This window comes from Chlorocebus sabaeus, chromosome 12 (assembly GCF_047675955.1).
Source record: "Chlorocebus sabaeus isolate Y175 chromosome 12, mChlSab1.0.hap1, whole genome shotgun sequence".
Classification (NCBI taxonomy): Eukaryota; Metazoa; Chordata; class Mammalia; order Primates; family Cercopithecidae; genus Chlorocebus; species Chlorocebus sabaeus.
The window spans coordinates 25,830,487-25,848,386 of record NC_132915.1 but is presented as its reverse complement, the minus strand read 5'-3'; the positions used below and the strand labels follow the sequence as shown (position 1 = coordinate 25,848,386).

The 17,900-nt window shown below is 42.6% G+C and overlaps 1 protein-coding gene across 1 annotated transcript in view; it reads right to left on the bottom strand.

Annotated features, from left to right (window-relative positions):
* The window catches only part of CEMIP2 (cell migration inducing hyaluronidase 2), an 85,682-nt gene extending 70,066 nt beyond the window's left edge, over window positions 1–15,616 (bottom strand). Inside the window, exon 1 of the mRNA XM_007969485.3 lies at window positions 15,087–15,616. The gene's annotated coding sequence lies outside the window, so the exon portion shown is untranslated. The remainder of the gene's footprint in view (window positions 1–15,086) is intronic.
* Between the last annotated feature and the right edge of the window lie 2,284 nt (window positions 15,617–17,900).

Sequence of the window (17,900 nt, the reverse complement as noted above, 5' to 3'; positions counted from 1 at the left end):
TACATTGCTTTAGGATTTCACTTTATGTTTGTGGATTTACTTCAGGCATAATATTATGTATTAATTACTTAAAAATATATTGATTGATAATTACAGATCTAAATTATTCGTGGAAAAAAACTGACATTTCAGTCATTCAGTACGCTAATTGTGAGCTCTTGCTATCATTAGAGGATTATGGTAGGAACTATGGGGTATACAGAAAAAAGATTTACAGCATCCCTAACAAATGTACTTCCTAAACTCAATTTTAAATCACTTGTTTGGACCGCATGTTCTCTCTCATAGGTGGGAATTGAACAATGAGAACACTTGGATACAGGGCGGGGAATATCACATACGGGGCCTGTCGTGGGGTAGGGGGAGGCGGGAGGGATAGCATTAGGAGAAATACCTAATGTAAATGACGAGTTGATGGGTGCAGCACACCAACATGGCACATGTACCCTAGGACTTAAAGTATAATAATAAAAACAAAATTTTTTTAAGAAATAAAAGAAATCACTTGTTTGGAAGGCAAGTGAAATTGAACAAGTGTCCCAGGCTATCTCAACAATGGCTGTTCAATCTGTAAAACTGTTAGTACTTGTGTTTGGGGTCCTGAGAACAAAAAAGGGGTCTACCAGGAGAAAGACAATGAGGATTTTTCTCTGGCTTTCAAGGCAAACTTAGGTGCCATTTTAATAATTTCACTGCAGGCCAGTATTTCACTTTAATACTCAGTTTGTATCACATGTTATTTTTTTAAATGGTCGTATTTCTAGTAGAAAACACATGCTATGAAGAAGGAGCACATGAGTATTTTATGACACATTTTTAGACCAACTACAGACTGTGACAACACCTAAAATAAGACAGATAATCCAAAATGGGGATAATCTAAGTCATTCATATTAAAATTGGAAATGTACTCCACAAAGCTTTTAAAGCATAATTTTTGGTATTTAGATACTCCTTGAGAGAGTCATTTTGCGAGTATTTATTTACTGGATCACAAAAAAAGTAGCCCAAAAACTGCACAGGCCATTTAGGCAAATATTAAATTAGATAATAAAGAAATTACTAAGACTATGAAAACACATCAACTTAAAATATACAAATGCTGCAAAAAAAAAAAAAAAATACAAATCCTGGAAAAACACAAGCATTCCAAAAAGTACCTAGTGCTGTTGTCTAATTCTCAGTTGCCCCCACAAAAAGATACCTTAAAAACTCACTGTTATTTTAAATTAAATTCTTCTCTTGGAAAAAAAAAAAAAAAAACTGGTATATTACCTCAAAAGCAGTTCAAAGTGGGAGAGACTTGTATATTTGGTAAGAGTATACACTCTATTTGGTAATAAATTACAGTAACTAAACACAGAAAGCAATTATTTTGAGATTTCAGTAACATTAAAGGAAATCACACTTTTTTTTTAACCTATAAAAAGAGACATGATTTTGGCCAAGCAAAGTGGCTCACACCTGTAATCTCAGTGCTTTGGGTGGTCAATGTGGGAGGACTGCTTGAGGCCAGGAATTCAAGACCATCCTGGGAACCCAGTGAGATACCCTGTCTCTACGTAAAAAAAAAATAAAAAATTAAAATAAAAAATTAAATTAGCTGGGTGTGGTGGTTCAATGCCTGTAGCCCTAGCTACTCAAGAGGCTGAGGCAGGAGGATTGCGTGAGCCCAGTAGTTCAAGGCTTCAGCGAGCCATGAATGAACCACTGCAGCCCAGCCTGGGCAACAGAGCAAGACTCTCTTAAAACAAAAACAAAAACAAAAAAGGAGAGGCATAATTTTAATACCATTGAGCAATTCTCATTTAATGCTTTCAAACACTGCACTATTTCATCCATGAACCCTTCTCAAGTTTCCACAAATTAGCAGGGCACGACTCACACTTGTAATCCCCATACTTTGAGAGGCTGAGGCAGGAGGATCGCTTGAGCGCAGGAGTTCAAGACTATCCTGGGCACATAGTGAGACTATCATCTCTACTAAAAAACAAAAAAATTAACTGGGCACGGTGGCATGTGCCTTTAGTCCTAGCTACTCACGAGACCGGGGCATGAGGATCACTACTTGAGCCTGGGAGGCGAAAGCTACAACAAACTTTGACTATAGCACTGTACTCCAACCTGGGCAACACACCAAGACTATCTCAAAAAAAAAAAAAAAAAAAAAAAACCTCTTACAGGATCATCTTACTTTTTGCCTTATGTTTCAGTTAATTTATGTACTTGTCCATCTGCAGCAGACCATAAGCCTCTTGAGACCAGGACTGATTGGTATTCTTGCAAAAGTTTACATACAGTAGATACTCAACAGATGATTGTTGAATTTGGATCACAAATTCCTGCCAAGGAATTAGGTGAAAATGCCACATATATATACACACACACACACACGTATATATACATACATATACACACACACGTAGTTATTGGGGAGGAGACCAACGAATGGTTGGAAAAATTAAGTCCACTTTCATTCAGAAATCAATTTGGTTTTGTGTAAGCATACTCCCAAAGAATCTCTTGAACTACAGATTCCTCTCTCTCTCTCTCTCTCTCTCTCCCTCTCTCTCTCTCACATACACACACACACACACACACACACACACGCAAAGAAATTTCCTATTTAATCCTTGTTTGACATCCTTGAGGCTCTGGGAAATTTGACTAATTTCTATATCAGTTTCTCTGATTCAGGAGAAAATTGAGAACAATACTACTTAAAGCAAAAAAAGTCTATGTGTTAATTTTTATAAAATGCAATTCTAGTATGAAAACTAATAGGGGACTAAAAGGTATTATTAACAACTGCAGGAAGCAATTCTAAAGATAAAGAGCAGCAAACTACCTAGATAAATTCAACCTTTCACAATATTTTGTAATAGTTTTAACTACACATTATGAAATGCAGTAGGCACACAGAAAAAAAGAAACATTCCACTTCATTTTATATTGTTATGTTGACAGCCATTAAATGCTGTGATCAAAGAGAAAGGCTTCTCAATACAGAGAAAGCGGCAGCAGTTCAAAACTAGTAGGAGCTCTTTAAAAGGGCTTTTAATGTTCTTTCAGCTGCTGAGATGTTAATATGCAAGACAAAGGTACTTATCACTTACATGGTGGTTGAGGACACTTGCCCCCTAGGCTAGTTCATCAGTCCCCCAAATAATCTAGCCCTTCCAACCCAGTGCAGAGAAGGTCCCACAGCCACACAGTCCAAGAAATGCATATTGGTCCCATCATCCCCTCATATTGAACAACTAATGAAAATACAATACTTTTGATTCATTTAAGCTCTTTCAAATCATGCCAAGGCTTTTTAAGAGAACTAATTTTTGAATGGAAGATTCAGGCTTGTGGGAATAGCCAAGAAGCTGGCACGATCTAATCAAGTCGGTTCTTTTTTGATCAAGGACATAATTTTTAAAACAATATTCAACCTAAGGGTCAAGTTACAATTTTTGCTTTCTGAGAGTTTCAGTACAACTGGCCAAAATTTGGCTAAGAACAGTTTTTCTTTTACTAAGATCTTGGAAGCTCTTTCTAACATATTCGCTAGTATATCCAAAAAGTAAAAACATGCAGCAAAAAGTAAAAAGAGGAATGAGCATGAATTATCATGAAAACAGATGCTACTATAATTATTTGTACTTCTGACCTAATAAAATATTTAACCAGATTCTAACTGCCTTGAATTTTCAATTAATAATTGCACATTCCCAATCTCCTACTTTCAGGAGAAGAACACAACAAAGAACAACGATCAGGGATCACCATTTAGATCTTCTGGTTTGGTTTGGTTTGGTTTGGTTTGAGGGGAAGCAGGATTAGGCTGTTTCATTTAGTTTTGTTTTAGATTCAGATTATGTCCATTGACAAACAGTGAACTCAATAAATACCTTGTACATAAAAAAGTGTTCAATAAGAAAATAACCTTAGCAAAGTAGACTTTTTAGGTCCTCTCATTCCCCGAGTTTCAAATAAATATTTAAGTGTGACCAATGTTCTCAAGAAGATTGTGTACTTAAGCAGCTATTATAAAGGTTTTCAAATACAAAGGTTGAAACACAGAGTTTGGGTAGGGAGGAATCTTTTTATATGTAGTTTAGCAGAATATAATGTATTACATATTCTATTCCCAGAGCACATAAGATAATATACATTTTTTTTAAAAAAAAACAACCACTGCAAAGAATTCAACATAAATGTTAGGTTTATACATACAGCTATTTAGGAGAAAACGGACAGATGGTTGAAACAATTAAGTCAATTTTCATTCAGAGATCTGCTCGATTGTGTATCAGCATACTCTCAAAGAATTGAAAACCCTTAGACCTCTAAACAGGCGTGGGGCGAAGGACCTTGGCCATCTTGAAGGTTCACTGAAAAATCAACTCACAAAAGCCAGATCAATAGGGGAAAAGACACACAACTTTATTTAACGTGTTATACAGGAGAGCCTTCAGAATGAAAACCCAGCGCCCTGGTGGGGTACAGAAGTGTGTATATACCTTCTAGAAATTGGAGAAAGAATGCAGGCTCAGAGCAGGGCCAAAACCAGGTTACAGTAGTAAATCAGGTTTTAGCTGCAAGACAGGTTATACGAGGAGGCTTGGCTGGCAAAAGTGGTCTTGTTATGTAGATGAACCTCACAGGTAGCACCCCTCAGAAAGCAGAGACCGCAAATGTCTCTTTCAGATCTGTAAGGTGTCAGACTTAATTAATCCTTCCTAGATCCGGACAAGAGAAAGCCTGGCTGCATTAATGCATATTTTCTACAGATGCAAATTTCCCCCACTACAGACCGCTTTGCAGGGCGACTTCTGTTTGCTGATCCTCCAACAGCCATCTCAAAATATATCAAAAAAATATATTTGGAGGTAAAATATTTTGATTTCCTAATATAGAACATCTTCCACAGGACACGCCTTCACACTGTCCCACAAGGCGCATTCTCCATTATTACTTTGCCCTTGTCACAGCCCTTTTGTCTTTTTCCTTCAACTCTCAAAAATCAGTATGAGTCACAATCACCTGCAACTGTTTGGCATGTTTCCAAGAAATAAAATCCTCTGCACAGTTAGTTTACTTACACAGATCCTTATTTACTTTTATTAAGCAGATTGTAGCCAGGTCAATGTTCAGATGTAGAAGGGAAAAGCACCAACTCTTAATTATAAACCTCTCCCTATGAAGGGAAAGGACAAGGGACTGAGAACCCCTAATTGTTTATATATATCCCTACCTGCTTTATCTATTGGATCAGTTTAGACACATATGAGCGATATTCCCAAGTTAAGCTATTGTTACAATAAACATCTGTATACACCAGACTTCTAGATTCACACCATGCACCACTCAGATTATGTCCTTCCTCAAAGAAAAAAACAACAACAACAACAACAAAACTCTTGCCTGCCCCAAAAACCTATTAAAATACAATACAGCGAAAGCATAAGAAACTGGGGGGGTCATAGGCTTCTGGCTCCCTAAAAGTTCACTAAAATCACTGACATGAGACAGTTTGATTCACAGGAGAAAAGGCATATTTAATGTGTAAGCATGGGAGCCTTCAGAAGGAAAACCCAACTTCCCAATGAGGCACAGAAGTTTATACGACATCCTGAGGTTACAGGGAGAATGAAGGCTTGGATCCTGGTAAAACAGGTTACGGGAAGGAGAAGAGGAGGAATTCTATTGAGGGAATCAACGATAACCAGAGACAATGATTGGATGGGGAAACAGAAATTAACTTCTCAATAGTTCTTTTGGGAATTTAAATGATCTGTGGAGGTAGTCTTTATCTTGAATAGGGTCTGTTCAGGTATGGTGAGATTTTTGGTCCTTTCTGCAATGGATAATGAAATAACAGGGAAAGAAGCAGGGATAATTGTTCTCTTTGTTGGGGGACGGGGGGGATGAGGGGTGTCAGTCCTATCTCTGTAGATAGGGGAAAAGTCTCTCCAGGAACTTTTTGATCTCTAAAGCCTTTTAATTTAAAATACTCATTTTACCAGGAAGCCATATATTGGGGTGAAGTATTTTTATTTTCTTCAGAATATTTCAAACCTATAGTCCTAAAAAGACTAAATTTACTGGAAAAAAAAAAAATGATACTAAGCTTTTGAAATAGAATAAGTATAATTTAAAGTTGAAAGATTTATTTTCCCTGCTTAAAACTTTAATTTTGTAGGCCGGGCTCAGTGGCTTATGCCTGTAATCCCAGCACTTTGGGAGGCCAAGGCGGGTGGATCACCTGAGGTCAGGAGTTCGAGACTAGCCTGACCAACATGGAGAAACCCCATCTCTACTAAAAATACAAAAAAAAATAGCTGGGTGTGGTGGCACATGCCTGTAATCCTAGCTACTCGGGAGGTTGAGGCAGGAGAATTGCTTGAACCCAGGAGGCGGTTGCGGTGAGCCAAGATCACGCCATTACACTCCAGCCTGGGCAACAAGAGTGAAACTCCATCTAAAAAAAAAAAAATTTACTTTTGTATTAAGCTATAGTGTTTTTGCTAGAAAACTACTAAAAAAACTATAGTTAGGAAATACATCTCTGGAAAAACAAAAATTAACTATAAATACTGAGTCTGCTTACCCTGATAATAACAAAATAATAAATGCCTATGGCCTGTATTTAAGGAATTCAGATTAGCAACTTAGCTACAGTTTCACTAAAGTGGACATATCTTTGGCAAATTACACTGGACTCTCCTGTTAAAATATGAACCCCTCAAAACAAAGAGCGTCTATTTATAATGTTTAATGCCAAAAGTGAACCAACTGAAAACTTCTTAATTTTAAAGTGAAATAAATGACTTGAAAGAAATACTCAAACTTCATTCTGAGTTTCTTATGTTTCTGTCATTTATGCAAGGTAAAGGAGGCAGCTGTCCAATTTTTCTGATCCCAAATACACTAATTAATCCTATCTTGATCCAACGATGTCAAACAAGTCTCTGAGAAGTAATGCTACACCCTAAAGCCAATATGGCTGATATGGCCAAAAGGTTAAAATGCATTATCATGGCCAAAAAAAGAAAAGCATGAAACGGAAAAACTGCAGACCTACTACACATCAAGTGGGGAGGAAGGGTAACAATTAAGAATAGCTAACACTTGGCCGGGCGCGGTGGCTCAAGCCTGTAATCCCAGCACTTTGGGAGGCCGAGACGGGCGGATGCCGAGGTCAGGAGATCGAGACCATCCTGGCTAACACGGTGAAACCCCGTTTCTACTAAAAATACAAAAAACTAGCCGGGCGTAGTGGCGGGCGCCTGTAGTCCCAGCTACTCAGGAGGCTGAGGCAGGCGAATGGTGTAAACCTGGGAGGCGGAGCTTGCAGTGAGCTGAGATCCAGCCACTGCACTCCACCCTGGGCGACAGAGCAAGACTCCGTCTCAAAAAAAAAAAAAAAAAAAAAAGAATAGCTAACACTCTTTGAGCAACCAAAAATAAAAATAAAAATAAAAAGAGAGCAAAGTACATAGGCCTCTAGGTGGAAGTAAAGACCTAGGAGATAAACTGCAGAAAGATTAGATGGTTCTTCAACCCGGAAAATTAGAAAACAAGGGTAAAAAGTCGTTGTACCTACCAGTCATTCTTATTCCCTTCGGTTTCCTTTTTTCCGATTATTATTTCTCAGATTTCTTTCTCTCCTTAATTCTTTTTATTGAAAAGCTGTTCTCTTTTCTCCCTTCCTTCCCAGTGATCCTAGACCATCCCCCCTTCGCCCTTGTTCTCAACTGGCTGAGAAGATTCCAGAGAGGCTTCCAACCTGCTGTCAGTGACGGATGGCAGTGCAGAGGCACACAATGGCGAGTGCAGGCGCGTCACCAGCCTTGCAGCTGGCCTTCCAAAGAAAGAACCAAAGCCGAAGTCTGTCCTGAGGGAGATTGATTTAATTAAGGTTATAGCAAAGGGCAGAACTGCCTGTGGGCTGCATTATCTGCAGAGGGCCAAAGACAATGCATTAAAACACTCCTCAAGAAGAAAAAGCCAAGAAAGTTATGTTTGTAAAATGTTGAAAGGTGGGAAAAATGAAAAGACAACAGGAATGTGTTTGAAAAACAAGCAAAGACCCGCCGAAGTTCATGATCTAGTGACAGACGTACAGATACCAAAATGCAATGACAATAGGAAACAGAAGGAGTATGTTTTGATGTGCCTTTCACACTAGAAATATTTCAGATGAATAATGAGATGCCCAGACTGAAATAATCCAGGGCTGTTCAATCCAGCGTCATAGCAAAGTTTCTGTCAATGGCAGGGCCAGGACCAGAACCCAAGTGTACTATTTCTTTCAACTGTAACACATAGCCTATTTTTAATATAACTTTAACCACATGGAATAAAGCCTTTTCAAACAGGGAACAAGTTCAATTTTGAGCATCTCTTATGAGAAAAGGACTCTGCCAGACACTGGAGAGCCAATAGTACAAAAAAAAAAAAAACACAGACACATGGTTCATACTTTCAAGAAGCTCACAGCCCAGCATTTTGGGGGGAGAAAGATTAGGGAGACAACACAAGTAAACAGGTAATTAAACTGAACGTTGAGGCAAAGAAAGTGGGCTGAGGAGGTGATTGCTTGAGTTTATCAAATCCCTATGAATGGAATAGAGTTTAATTTTCTAAAAATCCCGGCAAATTTACTCACCCAAATGTGCACCATCAGACTATTACTAATCTCTTTCTTATTCTGCATGTGTAAGCTAAAGTCTACCACTGAACTCCGCCATTAAAATTACAACACATTGCCCCATAGTGACTAGAAAGTATGGGAGTGGGGGAGGGTGACAGACTATAGAAGTCTTTCATATTCTTTGAAAGGGTGTCACCTGCAGGTGAGTTCCAGGCCAGAATACAAAACAGTCATAGTCCCTCTCGCCCTAGGGCATGTGAAACCCAGGCCACACAAAAGGACCATATAACCCATTCTCAACAGTTTCCTCTACGTTCCTCAAGACTCAAGGGTGCTACAGAGTCAAAAGGCAGAACTTCTAATGAACAAGTAATTACTCAGCACTAGAGTGGCGGCTGGACTTCACTTAGCCGAATAGGGATACACTGTGGCTAGGAAGAGGGGCACAATGATGTGCACCTGTAGTCCCATCTATTTAGAGGCCGAGGCAGTTGGATGGCTTGAGCCCAGGAGTTCAAGGCTATAGTGTGCTGGGACTACTATAGAGCCACTGCACTCCAGCCTAGGTAACCTAAGACCCCACACCAGCCCCATCGCCAAAAAAACAAACAAACAACAACAAAAAAAAACTGGTTAGCAGCAGCACAACAGGCAAACAGGGACTATGTGACAAGCCCAAGTGCCGCAAGTACTAACACGAGGCAAGAAGAAACACTTGAAGGTTAAAGCCAACCTCAGAGTCGGCCAAGCCCAGCTCAAGTATATTTTTCAAATCCCCATATAAAGTTGGTTTTATAGTGGTAGCACTGGTGGCATTAAAAAGCAATGTTAGTACGGGTACAGTGGCTCACGCCTGTAATCCCTTTGGGAGACTGAGGCCAGGAGTTCAAGACCACCCTGGGCAACATGGTGAAATCCTGTCTCTACAAAAAAAAAAATATATAAAGATTAGCTGGGCATGGTGGTGCATGCCTGTAGTCCCAGCTACTCAGAAGGCTGAGACGTGGAAAGATAGCTTGAGCCCGGGAGATAGAGGCTGCAGTGAGCTGTGATCACATCAATGCACTCTATCCTGGGTGACCCCTGAGTGAGACCCCGTCTCAAAAAAACATAATTTTTTAATGTTATATGTTTTTTCAAACCATAACTTAAAAAGAGAAAAACTCAAGAACTCATTTTTCTAATTCCTCCTGAAACAGGAATCAGGCATATGTTCCTGTGTTAAACTAAATCTTTTTCATTCCTAAAATGTTAATAATTAACTTTCCAAACTTTATTGTATGCGAAAAAATGACTCATTCTTCACGGAAGTGAATCACCACTACGCAGACCATTAGGACAACAGAGGGCTTGCAGTCTCCAAAGAGCACACCAATAATTAAGTAAGAGCCCCTAAATCGATAACAATTTCACACTGGAGGGGGACTTAATCTGACCTGACCACGATATTAAATTTGTGGCAGATATTCCTACGTTTTAAGACACTTACATGAAACTCAGTCAGAGGTCAATTCTTTTCTCATGGGGTCAATATGGATTGTCTTAAATTTCAACTTTTTCAGGGAACAACATCCTAATGACACTTCTAACCAGTGGTAAAGCCTTATTAAAAAATATTAGGGTTAAGAGTGCCACATTCTCTACCAAGCAAACTTTCCATAACATAAAATTCTTATCCAATATTGTGGAACTTCTTGTTCAAACTACAATGGACCCTTGATACGACAAAGGTAAAAAAGTTTATCACTCATCACCATGTAATGAAAATAAATGCCTTGTTACAAATCTGGTTACTAGGTTGGCCTAATAATAACAGTTTCAAAGCGGATTTGCCTGATAGATCAAAGGACTGATTTGTTGGGAGATAGCAATTCTGTGTTTTAAGACAAACATAGTTTGTGAGTCTGTTTCACTTATTTTTAAAGACATTTTAATAAAAACCCTATGCTTCATTTATCTTTATATTGCGCACAGCAACCAGTACAGTGCCTTGCACATCCTAGGAATGCAATAAAATAGTTGCTGAACATAGTTCCTGACAACCAACATTAAAGTCTTCCCAAAGCAAGTACCAGGAAAACAAAAGAACAAGCAAAGAGGACCTACAGCCATAAGTTTTGAAGAAGAAAAAAAGAACATGCAAACATATTCTAGTATGCTTTTATTCTGATTCACAACTCAAATCTGAACAGGGTTTCCAGAAACTTGCTTCTTATGTGCACATCTACAGTACTTTAAATTTTCATCCTGTTTATAGAAAATACAAGTAAAACTAATGTTATTTTTACACTTAGTTCCTTATTTCACAGAAATTTGTTACAAGTAACATCACCCCACCATCATGTGTAAGTAGTAGGAAATGAAAAAACACACGTAGTGTCTGCTTTAAACCTGAGTGCAATGAGTTTCAAAGCCCAAATGCAAAATATCTGACCATTAAACTAATTAAATTGCTAACAAAGCCAAACAGGAATAAAATAATATATCTGAGAAAGAAAAAAAAAGTACTGACTGGAAACAGGGACAAAGGAGTTCTTGTCCCTGCTTGGCTGTTAATTTACTGTATGACCTTACCTAATTATTTAGCCTCTCTGGGTCCCAACTTCCTTGTTTTAATATTATCTTTAAGGTCCCTTCAAGCTACATGCTAAGATTCAGCATATGCAGCAGTGTCCAGAAAACTGATTTACATTCATTATCCCCCTCCGCACCCCTCCCCTGGCAAAAGGGCACAGTTCACTTGATAGCTTTAAATATCTGAGTTTGGATTTCTATCAAAGGCAATTTATTAAAATGTCAGATGGGCTTAAGTCCATTTCAAGTGGAGAACTAAAGCGAGTATTGCTTACAGATTCAAGTTTCGCCTAGACAGCAGCTGCTGCTATTGAGAGAATAGACTTTAACAATCTAGCTGAAAATTATACCTCTTTACAAATGGAGAAAACTAGTAACGGGGATTTTCATACTCTCAAAAAGGCAGATGCATAGCTTTCTTTTTTTTTTTTTTTTTTTTTCCTTTTCCATATTCATCATGTTGAGAGAGAGGAAAGCAGAAGGGCTAGTTTGGCTTGGGAGGCAGAGAGGAGAATGGATGTCACCGTACAAAACCAGACAAGACCCTTTCAATTGATGTACTGTACTAGACAGCCCATTCTTCTAACTAATGCTCACAATCCAAACAAAATGAAAAGATTTCCTGTGGCTGGGATGGGAAGAAGTCTGGACAAGAGAGCAATACCATACGACAGTAGCTAGCTTAAAAGTGTAAAGACTTGCTTTCAAGATGGGATTCAGATCATTCTGGAAAGGGCCAATATAATGAAAATCTGTAGCTGAGACCTGATTGATTAAGCTATGATTTATATCTATGCAGAGCTTTAAAAAACTTTTGAAAGTACCTTTTGATACCAGACAGCATTAGCTTGTATAGTACTTTATCATATATTAATACATAGCAAACTTACTCAAACGTAATCCCTAAAACAGTCCCATAAAGCATTTTAAAACTCCTTTTTCAGGTGAAGAAACAACGTGGAAGGATCAGGGGATTTGCCCAACAGCAAATGTTTAGCAAGTGTCAGAGCCTTGTTTTAAATCCAAGTCTGACTTCAAGTCCTCCAATCTTCACCATTTTAAGATAATACTTCTGACACTAGTTTTCAGTCCCTACTATTCTGTCTGATTTAATAAATTGTATTTCTCACAAAATTGCTCCCCCTCCCCCAATCTGTTCCTTCTCTGGCTTCTTAGAGCATGCTATGCATAATTCTCCCAGACGTGCACTTATTGGATCTTCTGATTGTTCATTTCCTTATGTCCCTGACTAGGCTCATTTCTTCAATAGCAGACACTGTCATCTCTCTAGTTCAAATGACATAGGTATCCTTTGCAACCACTTTAACTCCTTCTCTTTACCAACATGAATGCTCCACAAAGCAGGTGTTGCTATTGCTTCCAGAGGGTCTGGACCACAATGGGTGATTAATAAGTGCTAGCTGAGTGGATGGTGGGTAGGTGAATGATGCAATGCTCATACATATTTTAGAGCACACATTACAATGCACACATTTACATACAGCACTCCATGTGAGTCTAAGACCATGAATTTGGTAGTGATTATTAAGTTTCCTCTTTGCTGTCTTTCCTTTTTTTTTTTTTTTTTTTTTTTTTTTTTTTTTAGATGGAGTCTCGGTCCCATCGCCCCAGGTTGGAGTGCAGTGGCACCATCTCAACTCACTGCAATCTCCACCTCCAGGTTCAAGCGATTCTCCTGCCTCAGCCTCCCAAGTATCTGGGATTACAGGCGTGCGCCACCCCGCCTGGCTAATTTTTTTGTATTTTTAGTAGAGACAGGGTTTCACCATGTTGGTCAGGCTGGTCTAGAACTCCTGACCTCAGGTGATCCACCTGCCTCGGCGTCCCAAAGTGCTGGGATTACAGGCGTGAGCCACCGCACCCGGCCTAAGTTTCCTCTTTCTAAAACGTGGTTTGTCTTTCCTCAATTTCAGAAACTTGCCCAAAGCATGTAGCTGTAAGTAGTACCCTGTCAACTTCAAGATAATGGCCCACAAGACTACATTACCCTCCAGTTTGTCTTTTCTTGATAGCAGTTTGAGGACAGCATTGATTAGGCCTATTAGACCATGGCTGAAGTGTTGCCCCATTCTGGTTTCCTGTTACGAATCTGACACTTCTAGAAAGTCACTGGTTACAGACTAGATCAAGGAAGGTGACTACTCAAATAATTAACTGTGACACAGAATACCCAGATAAGCACCATGTAAGAATTTACAGATTCTATTTCCCTGTCCACACACAGGCCAGTCCTCGGCTCACTATCTCATTCACAGGTTTAGAAGAACAGGTGATGACTCAGAATTCACTTCTAATCTTAGTTTTCTGAGCCTTTAAGCACACATACATCAGACAAAACAGAGTCAGGAGGACTGAACAGAAAGCCAGAAGATAGATTTCCAGTTCCACCCAAACTGATCCTCTAATGCAGGTACACAGAAGCTGGGGGGAGTCGTTTCAGTGTGAAGAAGAAAGCACTCTCAAGTGCTACCCAATGTTTACTAAGCAGAGGACGTGCCTACTGCACATTCTTCTGTTTTGCCCAGAAATGCAAACTAAAAAGAACCTTTTGTATAGGTAATCAAAGACACACAACCACAGTATGATACCCAGACCAATTCTGAAAAGAACAAGCGCCCTTCAAGGTCAAAAAAACAGTAGCTCCATTCTAGCCAACCAAAAAAAGATAAGGCTAACCATTTTAAATGTGTTTTTTAACACTGAGCCATTTCCAACAGATTTGCCTGGCTGCTCTGGGGAGTCAGGCCTCGCTGAGTTCAGGTGAAGCCTCTACGCTTTCCCCTCTCTCTAAATTCTTCCCACTTTTTACCGGGAAGAGCAGCACATCTGAACACACGCAACTGTGCAGCAGCGCATCACTCTGTCACACTGAATCAAGGGGAGGGAACTCAAGGCAGTGAGTAGCTCATGTGCACAATGGAAGTTTTAAAAATTATTAGGCAGTCTATCCTTAACCCCAACTGCTGATAAAAGGAGATATATATCAAAGTCTGTTTTCCTAACCTTCTGCGGAGAATGTAAGTGAGCTGTTTCCGCTCCAGGGCGAGGTCTAGTGACACTCATCAACCCTCAGCAGAGAGCATCCAGGGAATTCAGGACCTTGGTTTTATCGCTAAGGGTGTAGCCACTAGTGCTATTAACAGCAGCACTCTAGGTCCTCAGAGTGGGCCCCCCTCCTTTACCAGGATCTCCCAACTCTGCAGAGAAGAGCTGAGAATAGGGTCCAGGGCTAAGGCTATTCCCCAGATTTAAAGGAAGCTGTAAGCGATTTTAAAGCCTCACCTTACCTCAGCTAACAGAAAGAGAGGCAGGGGGCGGTGGGCGGAGGACCCACCAACCCAGGGGAATTGTAAGGAGACAAAGATCACCCCAAACGCACAAGCGCGCGCGCACTGAACCCGGACTGCAAAGCACATTCCACCAACCTTTCACTGTAGTCGGCTTCCTGTGGGGTTTATCCCCTCACCCCATCCCTCATCCAGAAAGTTTAATGCTGTTCGCACCGACTTTGAAAGGTCCATTGTTCCCTTCTCCGTAAATGTAATGAAAAGAGAGAGGGGAGGGAAAGAAATCGAGACACCGTTCCCGAGGACCCTTTCTTAAAGAGAGGACTGATTCCTGGGGAGTCGGGTCAATCCTAATCCAGAGATGAAACCGGGAAACGAGGCGCACGGGGGAAGGGCGGGAGGACGTTTCCCTTTTCGGTAGAAATGCCCAACGCCGAAGCCGGCCAGGCCGCCGGGAGCAGAAAAGGTGGGCGAGACCCGGGTCTGCGCTCCCGCAGTGGCCCCCTAGGGCAGCAAACGAGGCGGAGTAGGGAGCGGGTGAGCGAGTCGCTTCTTACCTTCCCCTACCCCGCTTAGCGTCCGTTAACTCAGGTGCCTACACAGCGGTCCAGGGAGACGGAGAGGAGCTCCTGGCGTCCTCGGGTCCAGATCTCCTCTCCATGGCCAGGAAGCCACTCGATTGCCGGAGCCCACAGCTGCCGCTCGTACGCAAACTGGCAGCCGCAGCCTCTGCCTGGAGGTGAAATACTCTCCTCCCGAGAGTGACGCGCACTTCCCTCCGCCTCCGCCTCCTCCTCCGCCTGCCCCGAGCCTCGGAGGCAGGGGCCTCGGCTCGCTCTCTCCCGGAGCCGCCGCTCGGCTTTCTCTGCTCCTTCCCCTCCGGGAGGAAGAGGAGGAGAATCGTGGCCCGGGCGGCGCGGGCCTGAGCGTCCACGCGACAACAGGGGAGGAGGCGGCGGCGCGGGACGGAGTGGGGTCCCAGGAGTCGCTCTTGTCCCTGGTCGCCGGGCGCTGCGGCTCCCTAGGGTCGCGCTCAGCCTCCGCCGGCCAGACAAGCAGCCCGGCTCGGCTGGGCCGGGAACTGTGGATTGGGCGGGCGGGCGGGCAGTGGAGAGCGAGGGAGGCGGAGGGAGAGGAGGAGCCTGCCATCAGAGGAGGCGGTGACCCCGCCGGGCCCCTCCCGCCGGCCCCGCTCCCGGCGAGCTACTAAAGCAGAGGCTCAGCGCCACTCGCTGCCGCGCGCTGGAACAGCGCCCGAACGCACTGCCGGCGGGGCAGGGCCCCAGCCAGCGCACCCCGCTGAGGCTGCAGGCTCCTTCCCTTCCTGGGCGCGCATACCTGCCTGGCGGAACAGGAGACAGTGCCTCCAGCACCCCCAGATGAGGCTGGTACTGCGCCTGTCACTCCCTGGTTGAGCCTGACACTGCGCCCCCGAAGTCCCCGGCTGAGCGTGACTGCACCCCATCGATCCTCGGCTGAGTCAGACTCTGAGCCCTATCACCGGTAAAGAGATTTCCACACTCCCACAAGTGTTCTGAGAGTCCAGTCACAGCCCCCACCTGGCCAGACGCGAGCACCAGGTTCTCAGCGCTGTCAGAAGAACCAGCCTGCTCTGGGACACAGGGCAGCTCTTCTGGTCCCTTGGAGCAGCCCCGGCATCCCGCTCGCAGGCCGGAATAAATATACTTAGGTCTTCCCACGCCCCCTGCCCGCGCCACTCTGGAGGGGTGGCCGCTTGCAGAGGTGGCGCCGAAAGCCACGCCCCGACCCACCCCAGTGCCAAAACGCCGCTCTGAGGACACCGGCACCGGCCCTGAAGCAGCCCTGCTGCCGCCACCCCGCCCCCTCGCTGGAGCTGCTCTCACAGCCTTGGCTCTGAGTGAGGGCGCGGCCCGGGCTGGATCACTCAGACCCACGAGGTCCCGAGCTAGTGACAGCGGCAGGACTGCCAAATCCGGGCCGTGGTCATCCTCGATTTAATTGGGAATTGGGAGTTTTCCCTCCAGGAAACTCTTTCAGTGAATACTGTACAGGTAGGATAGTTTAGTTTTCAGGGTTGTTCATTCCTTCTCCCTCAACAAACTCAGTCGTGTAACTGTAACACACCCGGCAGTGAAGGGGAAATCCCCTATTTCAAGGGTATTAGTTCAGGACTTCGTATAAGGAATTACCGTTTCCAAATCTTGGCTAATGAAAAGAATCCCCTGGGGCACTGAGAAAACATTGGATTGCCAGACATCGCCCAATCTACTGAATCAGAGGTATCTAGAATATGTAAGTTTGGGAAACAGGGGTAGAGTGCATCCTCTAATTAATTAAAGCCTTGGAAAGATGCCTCCAAAACAGCCACACCGGCTAGGGCTGAGATCTTACAGAAACTTCACCCAGCTGCCTTTGGGAGCCACTGTCCCTTCTGGGAGAGACAGGGAGGAAAGGTTTTTATAATAAGGAAGATGGTTTTGAATGACAAGCTGGAAGGGACAAAAGACTGTTTTCATGGTCCAAAGTTGAAATGTTGAGGACTGTGCTTAATAAAGACAGAAACTGTGTCACCCCATGTGCTAGGCTGAAAAATGTTCCCTCCCCAAAGATAACAGATTCTAAATCCTGGAACTTGTGCATATTCCCTTATATAAACAGAAACAGGGCCTTCGCATATGTGATTCAATTAAGGGTCTTCTTGAGTTGTAGAGATTATTCTGGATGATCAAGATGGGTCCTAACTGCAGTCACATGTACTCTTATATGGGGAAGGGGGGTGGTTAGCACACACAGAGGAGGGCTGGCAACTGTGGAGGCAGAGATTCAAGTGATGCCTCCGCAAGTCAAAGAATACCAGCACAGAGGCAAGGATTCTCCCCTAGAACCTCTGAAGGGAGCAAGGTCCTGCTGACACCTTGATTTTGGCCCAGTGAAACTGAGCTCGGTCTTCTGCTTCCAGAAGTGTGAAAGAATAAACTTCAGTTGTAAGTCACACCGACTTTGGGTGATATGTTGCAGCATAGGAGGCCTGTGCTAGGCCAAGTTTATATTACAAATATCAATTTTCTGAATCCTTATCAAGTGCTAGGCACTTTGTTTGGAGTTAGGATATGTTATGGGATATGTTGTCTAATTAAATCCTCCCAATAATTATTATTCCCTTTTTAAAGATGGGACAGTAGGACTTGAAAATTTAAAGGGCCTGCCCAAGACCACATAATAAGAACTTCTTGGAATCAAGTCTGCATACCACTCAAATGTTAAAAATAGCAATTAGACCAGGTGCGGTGGCTCACACCTGTAATCCTAGCACTTTGGGAGGCTGAGGTAGGCGAATTACAAGGCCATTGAGACCATCCTGGCTAACACGATGAAACCCCGTCTCTACT